Source organism: Eurosta solidaginis, chromosome 2 (genome assembly GCF_040869045.1).
Source record: "Eurosta solidaginis isolate ZX-2024a chromosome 2, ASM4086904v1, whole genome shotgun sequence".
Classification (NCBI taxonomy): domain Eukaryota; kingdom Metazoa; phylum Arthropoda; class Insecta; order Diptera; family Tephritidae; genus Eurosta; species Eurosta solidaginis.
In genome coordinates this window covers 216408196-216420684 of record NC_090320.1, presented here as the reverse complement: position 1 = coordinate 216420684, position 12489 = coordinate 216408196, and the positions used below count along the sequence as shown (strand labels likewise).

General features: G+C 41.0%; 1 long non-coding RNA gene across 3 annotated transcripts; it reads left to right on the top strand.

The window, feature by feature from the left end:
* Positions 1–1327: 1327 nt before the first annotated feature.
* Positions 1328–12202, top strand: LOC137240599 (uncharacterized). Of its 3 annotated transcripts, none has more exons than XR_010949772.1 (10): positions 1328–2299; positions 2361–2838; positions 2903–3113; positions 3174–3403; positions 3461–3777; positions 3831–4117; positions 4187–4355; positions 4411–4544; positions 10605–10918; positions 10985–12202. It is a non-coding gene; the product is annotated as an uncharacterized lncRNA (long non-coding RNA). The 3 variants fall into 3 exon arrangements; XR_010949771.1 differs by having other exon boundaries at positions 4177–4355; XR_010949773.1 differs by lacking the exons at positions 10605–10918; positions 10985–12202 and adding an exon at positions 10366–10437 and having other exon boundaries at positions 4177–4355.
* Positions 12203–12489: the final 287 nt, after the last annotated feature.

Below are 12489 nucleotides of genomic sequence, written 5' to 3'. Positions count from 1 at the left end.
ACTCCCGCAAAGGTAATTTTTGGCAATGACCTTCTACTGCCAGCTGATTTGAAGTTTGGGATAGATGCCGATGCGGAGAAAAATGTCAAGAAATCCACTCGTGTCTTGGAAGTAAAGCTGAGAGAAATACACGATCTTGTAAGACAACGAGCAGAGGCTATGAGTGACAAGATGAAAGCCAGATACGATAAAGCAATTAATTCGAAAGGTTTTCAGGAAGGAGATTTGGTGCTGTTATACAACGCACAACGAAAAAAAGGTTTGTCCCCGAACTTGCAGTGTAATTGGGAAGGTCCATACATAGTTGTAAAACGGATCAACGATGTAGTTTACCGCATACAAACCATTGGCAAACCACGAAAAAAATTAAAGTCGTTCATTTGGAAAGGCTGGCAGCGTTTAGATCAGAAAATTTATCTGATCGGGACGATCCGACTTAGGAGGAGGAGTCAAGTGTCGCGAATTTTAGCATCGCTATATTGTTAGTAAATAAAGGCACAACAACAATAAAGCAAGCTGCCACTCTTGTGTACATTAACAAATCAATCATCATTTACACACATACATATAAGGCAACGAAGAAATATCTCACAAACATATGTAATCATCAGCCGAAAAAGTTACTCACACATACACCCACATGTGGCTATAAGATAAACATAAACTACAAATATACATGTATATTGCAGGCATACGTGCCTAAGCTAAGCGCCCTTAGTACTTTAAGTCATTTAAGACACACCTAGGCTGAAGTGTGTTTCGGCCTTAAGCCTTTTAATTAGTACTTGTATGGCAACATTGTTACTCGCTAAGATAAGTTATAAGGAACAAAGAAAATAAAAGCATTCATTCGATCATAGTGTACAAGTACAAGTGTGTTGACTTATCTGTCAAGCATTCTGACAGCCACTCGCTGGATTCGGAATGACAGCGAATTCAAAATGGATACCATTACCGAATGCTCCGAATGATTGAAAAATTGAAAAAGTCCATACGATTGGTAGTCAAAAATGTTGTCGTTGAGACTAAAAATGCGACTCTAGACCTGAGATTTCCATCAGGTGAGCGAGGCTGTTTGTAGTTTTGACGTTTATCGCTTAGTGAACACACTTGGTATAGGTACACTATGCATTCGATATTGACGTCATAGTGTATAAGTACAAGTGTGTTGACTTATCTGTCAAGCGATCTGACAGGCACTCGCTGGATTCGGAATGACAGCGAATTCAAAATGGATACCATTACCGAATGCTCCGAATGATTGAAAAATTGAAAAAGTCGATACGATTGGTAGTCAAAAATGTTGTCGTTGAGACCACCCTGCAAAAATCGTGTGACCAAAAACGCACACAAACACACGAATTTTTGACAGGGGTGACGATTTGGAATGAAAAATTCTTCAAATGAAATAGCATGTTGACAAATTTAGCTTTCCCACAATGTATCGTGCTCTCTCGCACCTATTATTTTTATAGGGATAGCAAAATACGTAATTTTTGCGTGCAAAAAAATTCGCCATTTCTAATTCAGCAGAGACAGCAAAACATTTGGTGGTCGAAAATTTTTTCAATTTTGAGAGTTTTAAATGGAATATCTCCGGAAATATTTAAAATTAACAGGGAGTTCTCCAGATCACATATATATAAATTTTAAAGCTCGCAAACTTATAATTTAAAAGTACTTTGGTGTTAAAGTTTGCAAATTTCTATACAAATTTTATATGTGTATACGTATATATATGTGGCAGCACAGCTTTGTAATGTCATCAATAAAATATATATATATATATAAAATATATATATATATATATATATATATATGTGCATGTTGCTACAAAAGCGCGATTGATTTAATAAAAACATTTATAATAAGTGAAAACAATGCAAAAATGAAATGTGAAATATACTAAAATGCAATTTAAGTTTATCGTTGCCAATTTATATAGATATGTATGTGGATTAAGGTTTTGAAAGATGTGTAAATTGTAATTTAAAGTTCTTTAGAAATTTGTTAAATTTGCAAACGTTACAACAAATAACTTTTAAATTATAAGTTTGCGCACTTTAAATATATATATTTGTGATCGGGAGAGCTCCCTCTTTCACTTGATACCAAGTTTTACCCCGAACTCGGGGGTGGTATTCTAAAATTTTCCCAAAGTCTTTAATATACAATGATTTTTGCTGTTTATTTCGACAAAAATTTTTGATTTGATTTTTGTGCTCATCGAAAGAATTCACAATTATATAGCACCATGCCGCGAATAATGATAAAAGGTGGTGTGTGGAAAAACACTGAGGTAAGCATTTGACGCGACTAGTTACTCTTGGCCGTTTATTAACTAAATTGATAATTTTCAGGATGAAATCCTCAAAGTAGCTGTAATGAAATATGGCAAAAACCAGAGGTCACGTATTGTATCACTGCTGCATCGCAAATCTGCAAAGCAATGTAAGGCACGCTGGTACGAATGGCTTGATCCTAGCTTAAAGAAGACAGAATGGTCACGCGAGGAAGATGAAAGGTTTTTGCATTTTGCCTAATTAATGCCAACACAATGGCGTACAATTGCGCCGATTATTTCAGAGGGTTAACTGGCACCAATTGGTCACACCAAATTGATAGGTACAGGATTCGCCACGGGTAGGTGAGGTTGGCAATCACAACCCCTTGAATCATTTTGGTCGGCAGGTATGCCGCGGATATATTCTTGGCACTTGTTATTGATGGCTTTTATGATGCCACCAACACAACCTGGACAGACGCCAATGCTCAGTCAACCACCCAAGCCGTGTGAACCCCCAGTACCCGGACACGTCCGGACGTCCTGGTTATAATGTATGCTAATACAACTAATAATTTACAAATTTGCTGATGATTATTTTTGTGTTATTTTCTTTAGCAACCACCTGCACCTGTTACTGGTAAATATCAACAGCCGCAACAGTATGATCAAGCCCAACGCCGTTTAGATCCCGATCAGATGCCAAATCCGATAAGCGTTATCATTGAAAATCAAAATAGCGCTGGTGGTGCTTTTATTACTAATGCTCAGGGTTTATTACCACCATTGAGGTAGAAGATCAGGGTAACTCCTCGCCACGTTACGTTAGGTATCGATAATCGAAATTAATGTTTTGTTTGGCAATTACATTGATCTTTCTTCTTTGCAGGTCGTCTTTGTATTGCATACATGCAACAGCTGATTTATTAAAAACAACAGCTTTGTCCATTACACTTACGGCCTCACCAATGGCACGACAGGTTGAGGGTGAATATGAGCCACCCATTGTAAATTTTGGTGAATTGGGTGCAATTAGATATAATCGTTGCAAGGCTCAATAGCAACTTGTAGATGCTGGTCGTCGTTTCCAATGTCTAATGTGTAAAGTAACAAGAGATGGTAAAAAAAATCTTTCACTTTTACTTGTGTTCATTGATCCATATTTTTTCTCAACAGTGCCAACTGCATATTTCCAACATTTGGGCCATACCGGACAGCGTGTCGATAAATATGAACGTCCTGAACTTGTATTGGGTACATGAGTATTTGTGTAAAAAATACTTGGGTACCGATAGCTCTCATGGTAAACCTCAACTCATATCCACATCAATGCCTCGCAATCAATTGGGTTCACGTAGTATGGACAAGCATATTGTTGATTCCAGTGGTAAGGCCACAATTTCAAATGATGGGGCAACCATTATGAAACTATTGGATATTGTGAATCCAGCCGTAAAACTCTAGTAGACATCGCCAAATTTCAAAATGCTGAGGTAAGTTTTTTGTTATATTAGAATGTGTAGAATAAAAATGTTTCTCTTATCAGGTCGGCGATGACACCACTTCAGTAGTACTTTAAGCAGGTGAAATCTTAAAACAAGTTAAACCCTATGTTGAGGAAGGCGTGCATGCACGTATCATCATTAAAGCTATACGTAAAGCATTATAATTATGTATGACCAAAATATGACATGGCTGTACATGTGGAAGCGCCAATCAAAGGAACAAGAAACTGCTTTATTGGAAAAATGCTCTGCCACATAATGTCCTCCAATGTCCAAGAGTATCAGAAAATTGTTTATGCTGAATGGCGCCTCCTGTACAATAAAATAGGTAAGTAAGGCGCCAATGTTGTGTTTTCTAAACTACCAATTGGTGATGTTGGTACACAGTATTTTGCAGATCGTGAAATGTTCTGTTAGTGTACCAGAAGAAGATTTGAAACGTACAATGAAAGCTTGTGGTGGAGCTGTTATGACTACAGGTAATGATATTAATTCAAGTGTTTTGGGTCAATGTGATTACTTTGAAGAACGTCAAGTTGGTGGTGAACATTTCAACATTTTCCAAGGTTTGATAGTGGGTTTGACATTAACTTAATTTTTATAGTTTATAATTATTTAAAGGTTGCGTTAATGCTAGAACATATACATTGATTTTACGTGGCGGTGCCGAACAATTTTTGAAAGAAACTGAGCTTCGTTACATGATGCTATAATGATTGTGCGGCGTACAATTAAACATGATTCTGTTGTTGCTGGTAAGTCAAAATACAAATTGAAAAAAATTTGTAATCTTAAATTGTTAAGCAAAATTATGAAGAGATTGTGTCCAACTCCGGAAGAAAAAACTATAAAATTTGTGTCAGTGAAATGATAATTATTGCTTTTGGTTGTTATTTTGAGGCATCGTCATCGAGTTCCTTCTGATCGTATATGCCGATTCTTTTGCATTCTTTTACATGCATAAAGTTCCGTTTAAGCTGTCCTCACCCTCCTCCACGTTGAGCTTCCATGACAGCTTACTGTCTAGGATCATTCCTAGATATTTTGTGCAAGGTTTCCCCGTAGGGTCGCCCCTCCTAACTTAGGCCTGGTCCAATTAGGGACCTTGTACCTCTTTGTAAACAATACCATATGCAACGTCATCTGCGTAAACCGTAAGTTTTTCTGGTCCCTCGTAGAATCCCCTAAGCAGTTGGTTAATGACCAGCGTCCACAGCAGAGGTGATAGCACCCGGAGTGCCCCTGTCCACTAATTTCGTGTCCGCGTACAATCCCCATTGCGATGTAATCTTACTGCAGTTTAACATGCAGTCGATCCATCTGGGTAAGGCTGGATGTACTTTAACGTAATTAAGACCATCAATAATCGCCCATTTAGAAAGCCCCGGCAATGCTTAAGAAGACTTCCAGAGCATATTCCTTATATTCCAGGGCTTTTTCTATGCTTATTACCACCCTATGCAATGCGGTGTCTACTGACTTGCCTTTGGTGTACGCCTGTTGTGTTGTGGAGAGCAGCTTTTCATCCACGTTGAACTTTATGTACACATCTATCAGCCTCTCAAAGGTTTTGAGCAGAAATTATGGGTCTATAATCTTTGGGATACACGTGACCGATCTTCCCCGCCTTTGGTAGGAAAGCTACACGAGCAGTTCTCCAAGAGTGCGATACATGATTCAGTTTATGCACCCATCGAATATTATTTTAAGCCATCCCACGACCGCCCTACTTGAAACTTGTAGCATGGCCGGACATGTACCATCTGAGCCCGGCGATTTCACCACCACTACGAGGTCCTCAGTAGTGTAATTAGGCAGCATATATGAATGCAGCTGTTTCCTTACCATTACTACAGCTCGCACCCGTCCTTCCGTTTGCGCATAGTAAACGCCAAATCCGCGCGCGCTAAGTCCAGAACCCTTTCCTTCCGATGGAAGCCACGGCTCCTGGATCAGCGCGTTAGGAGGAGGGGTTCGCTCGACGCCACTTTACTGTGTTGGAGGTTTATCTGTATGACTCGCAGTACCAATGGGCTGACGTCGTCGTCCTCCTCTAGCCCTTTTGGTTTAGAGTGTTCGAAGCCCCCTTCAGCCTCTTGTACCTGTTGTGCCGGGTGTTCCTCTGTGCGACTCACAGCACCATCTGGCTGTTGGTCCCCTTCTAACACATTCGGGGTGACGTGGGCTACCTCCACCTGTCTTTTTTCCCTTAGGCTTTTGAGGTCCTTTTCGACGTCCACCGTGTTAGGACTTTAATACCCGCGACTTCTTTTCCTGAGTCGCATATACATTTTGCCTGTACCTAAGGACATATTTCCAAGCTGCGCGTACAATATATCCTCCGCCTGCTTGTTTATTTGGAAGATGTATAACTAACCTTCGTCCGTAGGCCGAGATACAGTAAGGACCTTCGAATCCTGTGTCGGTATGTTCGGATTCTGATTTTGCAAAAGTCGCAGTGTATCCTCCGACTTCAGCACGCATGGTATCCATACCTTAACTTTTGTTACCTTGGGGATTTGCGCTTTATCCACCACCTCAAAACGAGCGTTCGCGCCCTGCCTTTGGAGGTTTGGAACCACTTCCTCCAGCCATCGCTAGCTCGCGATGTTGTCGCACGCTATCATCTTCATACCATTATACCATCCCCCGAATCAAAGGTTGGAAGGAGCTTACTTGGTTATTCCCGCATCATCTTAACTTACTTACTTACTTACTTAATTGGCGCTTAACCGTCTAAACGGTTATGGCCGTCCAACAAGGCGCGCCAGTCGCTCCTTCGGGCACACCAAGGGAGTTTAAATCGTTTTCCACCTGGTCCTTCCAACGGAGTGGGGGCCGCCCTCTACCTCTGCTTCCATAGGCGGGTTCCGATAGAAACACTTTCTTGGCCGGAGCATCATCTTTCATTCGCATAACATGGCCTAGCCAGCGCAGCCGCTGCGTTTTAATTCGCTGGACTATGTTGATGTCTGCGTATAGTTCGTACAGCTCATCATTAAATCTTCTTCGGTACTCTCCATCGCCAACGCGTAGAGGTCCATAAATCTTTCGAAGAACTTTTCTCTCGAACACTCCCAAAGCCGCTTCAGCTGCTGTTGTCATGGTCCATGCTTCTGCCCCATATAGCAGGACGGGTACGATAAGTGACTTGTAGAGTATGATTTTCGTTCGCCGAGAGAGGAGTTTACTTTTCAATTGCCTACCTAGTCCAAAGTAGCATTTATTGGCAAGATTGATTCTTCGCTGGATTTCAGTGCTGATGTTGTTGCTAGTGTTGATGCTGGTTCCCAAATAAACGAAGTCTTTTACTATTTCGAAATTATGGCTGTCAACAGTAGCGTGGTTGCCAAGGCGCATATGCGCTGACTCTTTGCTCGAAGACAGCAGGTACTTCGTTTTGTCCTCATTCACCATCAAACCCATCTTTACCGCTTCTTTTTCCAGCTTGGAGTAAGCAGAACTAACAGCACGGGTGTTTAGGCCGATGATATCAATGTCATCAGCATATGCCAGTAATTGCACGCTTTTATAGTATATTGTTCCAGTGCGGTTAAGTTCTGCAGCTAGTATAATTTTCTCCAGCATCAAATTAAAGAAATCGCACGATAGGGGGTCACCCTGTCTGAAACCTCGTTTAGTTTCGAACGGCTCGGAGAGGTCCTTCCCAATTCTGACTGAGCTGATGGTGTTGCTCAACGTCATTTTGCACAGCCGTATAAGTTTTGCAGGGAAACCAAATTCAGACATAGCGGCATATAGGCAGCTCCTTTTCGTGCTGTCGAAGGCGGCTTTAAAGGCGACGAAGAGGTGATGTGTGTCGATTCTCTTTTCACGGGTTTTTTCCAAGATTTGGCGCATTGTGAAAATCTGGTCGATGGTAGATTTACCAGGTCTGAAGCCGCACTGATAAGGTCCAATCAGCCGGTTCACGGTGGGCTTCAATCTTTCGCACAATACAATTGAAAGGACCTTATATGCGATATTAAGAAGGCTGATTCCACGATAGTTGGTGCATTTTGCAGTATCCCCCTTCTTGTGGACTGGGCAAAGAACACTTAGATTCCAACCGTCGGGCATGCTTTCGTCCGCCCATATTTTGCTAAGAAGCTGCTGCATGCGCCTTACCAACTCCTCGCCGCCGAACTTGAATAGCTCCGCAGGCAATCCATCAGCGCCCACGGCCTTGTTGTTTTTCAATCTGGTTATTGCTATTCTAACTTCGTCATAATCGGGCGGGGGGACATATATTCCATCATCATCGATTGCGGGATCGGGTTCTTCATCTCTGCGCGGTGAATTGCTGCCTCCATTTAGGAGAGCAGAGAAGTGTTCCCTCCATAATCTAAGCACTCTCTGGACATCAGTTACAAGGTCGCCGTTTTCATTCCTACAGGAGTTTGCCCCGGTCTTAAAACCTTCCGTCTGTCGCCGTATTTTTTGGTAGAATTTTCGGGCGTTATTCCTGGTGGCTAGCAGCTCAAGCTCCTCGCACTCACGCCTTTCTGCTTCTGCTTTTTTCTTCCTGAAAAGGCGTCTCGCTTCCCTTTTCAACTCACGATAGCGTTCACACACTCCTCTTGTCGCGCTCGCTTTTAACGTAGCCCTGTAGGCAGCGTCTTTTCTTTCGGTTGCAACGCGGCATTTTTCATCATACCAGTTGTTTTTTCGTGGCCGCCGGTAACCAATTTTTTCCTCGGCGGCAGTATGAAGTGCTTTGGAGATATGCTCCTACTGCTCCTGTATTCCTTCAGGATGAGTTGTGCCCTCAGAGAGCAGGTGTGAGAGTCGAGTTGCGAAATCATTGGCAGTCTGTTGTGATTGAAGCTTTTCGACGTCTAGCTTTCCTTGTGTTTTTTGTTCCTTGTTTTTAGCCGCGTTGAGGCGGGTGCGTATTTTGGCTGCAACGAGATAATGGTCCGAATCGATGTTAGGTCCTCGGATCGTTCGCACATCTAAAACAAGCACATCTAAAAAGCATGCCGTCCGTCTATCACAACGTGATCGATCTGATTGCGAGTATTTCGATCAGGAGACAGCCATGTAGCTTGATGTATCTTTTTATGCATGAACCTCGTGCTTTATATGACCATGTTTCAAGCACCGGCAAAAACAATCAGCCTCAGTCCGATAGGAGAAGTTTCATTGTGTAGGCTGAACTTTCCGACTGTAGGGCCAAAAACACCTTCTTTGCCCACCCTGACGTTAAAGTCGCCAAACACGACTTTTATATCATGACGGGGGCAGCGCTCGTATGTGCGTTCTAATTGTTCATAAAAAGTGTCTTTCACCTCATCGTCTTTCTCCTCTGTCGGCGCATGGGCGCAGATGAATGATATATTAAAAAATTTTGCTTTTATTCGAATAGCGGCGAGACGCTCGTCCACAGGCGTGAACGCCAGCACTTGGCGACAAAGTCTCTCTCCCACCACGAATCCGACGCCGAAACTGCGCTTATTCGCATGGCCACTCCAATATATGTCACAATTTTTGATCTTCTTTCTTCCTTGCTTCGTCCAACGCATTTCTTGGATGGCGGTGATGTCAGATTTTGCTTTGGCGAGGACATCAACCAGCCGGGCATCTGCACCAATCCCATTCAGGGAGCGGACGTTCCAGGTGCATGCCCTCAATTCATTGTCCTTCAAACGTTTGCCATGGTCGTCATCAATAGAGAGTGTATTTATCCGAGGCTTGTTGTTATATTTCATTGGAGTATGGTTTTACGTGGCGGGTCCCAAGCCCAGCGCACAACCCGCTCAGCGGGGGTGAAAATATTACTTGGCACGTTTATATAGCGAGCCGCTTGCTCCAAGACAGACGCCCGCTTGCAGCCGCGCCTAGAGGTGTACAGACGCTGCCGATGAAATCTCCCCCGGCTAGCCCTTAAACCGATTATGTCAGAGTGGCCTAGCCACGTTGTCGCCTTCTCACATTAGCTCACCGCTAAACGGGTGTTTAGCGGCTACCCAGAGGATACTTGGCCGCAAGCGACCGGCAGTAGTGAGCTGCTTGAACCGCATGCAAAAGAATCGCTCTGGCCATTCCCAGGTGAATGGCGGTCAGAAGCTTTCCCCACTTTCGTGGACTTCTACACACGGCCCCACCCTCCCGCATCATCTTAAGCACTAAGCTAATAAGCTCCTTTTCTACAGATCTGGAGATCGGCTAAGACCTCACACCAACGACGATTTTCGTTACAATTGCTAGTGCATGCTCTCCAAGATGTAGATCCTGATCGAAAGTCACACCCAAAATTTTAGGGTGTAAGACAGTCGGTAGGGTAATGCCATATGGTCGACATTTGGCGCGGTCATGTTTTAAATAAGGTCACCTTGATTTGGTTGGTGACAATATCAGGTTTCGCGAGGCGACAAAACTGGAGAGATTGGGGAGATAGCTGTTTATTTTATTACAAAGCTCATCGATGTAGGAAACAATAGCATAGGCGTAGAAACAATAGCAACTCCTGGTGGTAAAGGTAGCTATTGATATGTAGAAGTTAAGCAGAAGTTTGAATATGAGTTTTTTAAGTTATAGCAAAAAAAGCGTTGAGGATTTTTAATATCTTACCAGGTACCTTCGTACATGTTTCTAAGAATGAAGAATAAAACCTATTCAAACTCAATTTTCACCAGGACAAAGCCGCTGAGACTTCGCTATACTTTAACATACAATACGTTACCCCATTTTAGCACAACTATCATTTTTTGATTTTATTAAATTTTATAAAATGTTTCTTCCTCTACAATTCTATTTCGGTATGGGATGGTAAATATGGCTTTCGCATTTTCTCCATCAATAACTGTGAAAAGGTGGAAGAAATCTATGCGTGTAAATCTCACATATTATCTTGGTCGAGCGTTTCTTCAATAGCTCTCTAGTGGTGATGGTGACAGCAGAGAAACCCAACTGTTTACAAATGTTACACTTCAAAAAGAATCAAAATATCTGCCATTGCGTCTACGGCTCAAATACCCACAGTATATGAATGAATTGATTGCACCTAATTGTCTGCGTAACGGATAGTATACATATTCATCAAATCGAAAATATTGCACCAAACGAACTGGGTCTGAATACTGAAACAGTACACATATTCAAAATCGATGAGGAGGCTGTGAATTTGGTATAGGATGAGTTGTTGAATAACATACGAAAACCACTTTAACCCATCTATATATTTGCATTACAGCTAAAGCGTTACAAACAGCAAAAATTGCTGGCGCCAAGCAATTGGAAAAGGCAGGGAAGCTTTCATCACACCGTACGGATGGTGTAAAGTTAGAAACTGCTGTTGTAACAGCTGCCACCGACACAGCGGTCATCTCTACTTCGCCGAGTAGCGGCTCGTCCGACTATCTATCGAAGACAGTATAATCATATCTTTTGCCAACACAGGTTAGCGATGTGCATGCACAGGAAATGATTTCAATTGGAAAACAAAAATCAATTAAGAGAGTTGATTTATTATTAAAGTATTTACTTTTCTTTATATCAACAGTATTAATTTAAGTTGCAATATCACGTACATATATAATAAGGGATGTGATACGATTGCTGTCGGAATTAGATTTGAAACCAATCAATACTCCTGCTATGGGTTGTAGAATTATTGTTTGAATAATTAGATTTAGAACAATAATAAGTCTGACTTAATTACAAGTCGTACATTTTTAAGTTCATTAATTATGACAGCAATCGGATTCCACGACACCTTTGAATATTATTGATCTGAAAAAAGAGTAAACCTAATCTAAATTTCTACTAAGCTTTAAGTTGTAGATTATTCAAATAATTGGAGTTTTTTCTAAAGCTTAAAATTATTTTCTGCTCGCTTAGAAAAGATTTCAATTGGAAAACAAAAACCAATTAAGAGAGTTTATGTTATTATTAAAGTACTTACTTTTCTTTATATCAATTGTATTAATTTAAGTTGCAATATCACGTACATATATAATAAGGGATGTGATACGATTGCTGTCGGAATTAGATTTGAAACCAATCAATACTCCTGCTATGGGTTGCAGAATTATTGCTTGAATGATTAGATTTAGAAGAATAATAAGTCTGACTCAATTACTAGTCGCACATTTTTAAGTTCATCAATTACGACAGCAATCGGATTCCACGACACCTTTGAATATTCTTGATCTGAAAAAAAAAGAGTAAATCTAATCTGAATTTCTAATTAGCTTTAAGTTGTAGATTTAAATTGATTCAAATAATTGCAGTTTTTTCTAAAGCTTAAAATTATTTTCTGCTCGCTTAGAAGAGATTTCAATTGGAAAACAAAAACCAATTAAGCGAGTTTATTTATTATTAAAGTTCTTCTGTTTTATATGAACTGGATTAATATAAGTTCCAATTTCATGTACATATATAATAATATTGAAAATAATAAATATTGAAAATTCAATTTTTTTGGTTCATATTTTATTCATATGGCTGTTCCAGGTAGAGTAAATCTGCAGGTAAAATTCACGTTATATGGCGGTTATATAAATGGTAAAACCGCAGTAAAATTGATCGTCAAATGACTCGAAAATGTAGAGTGAAATGACGGAAAAATGACCGCCATTTGACGAGCATCGTGACGTGTGTGAGCAGCACAGTACTATGCTCACATCCTATAGGTGGGAGCGGAATGGACTATCACATTAATAGGAACGAAACGGAAAATTTGGTCACAAAACCTAA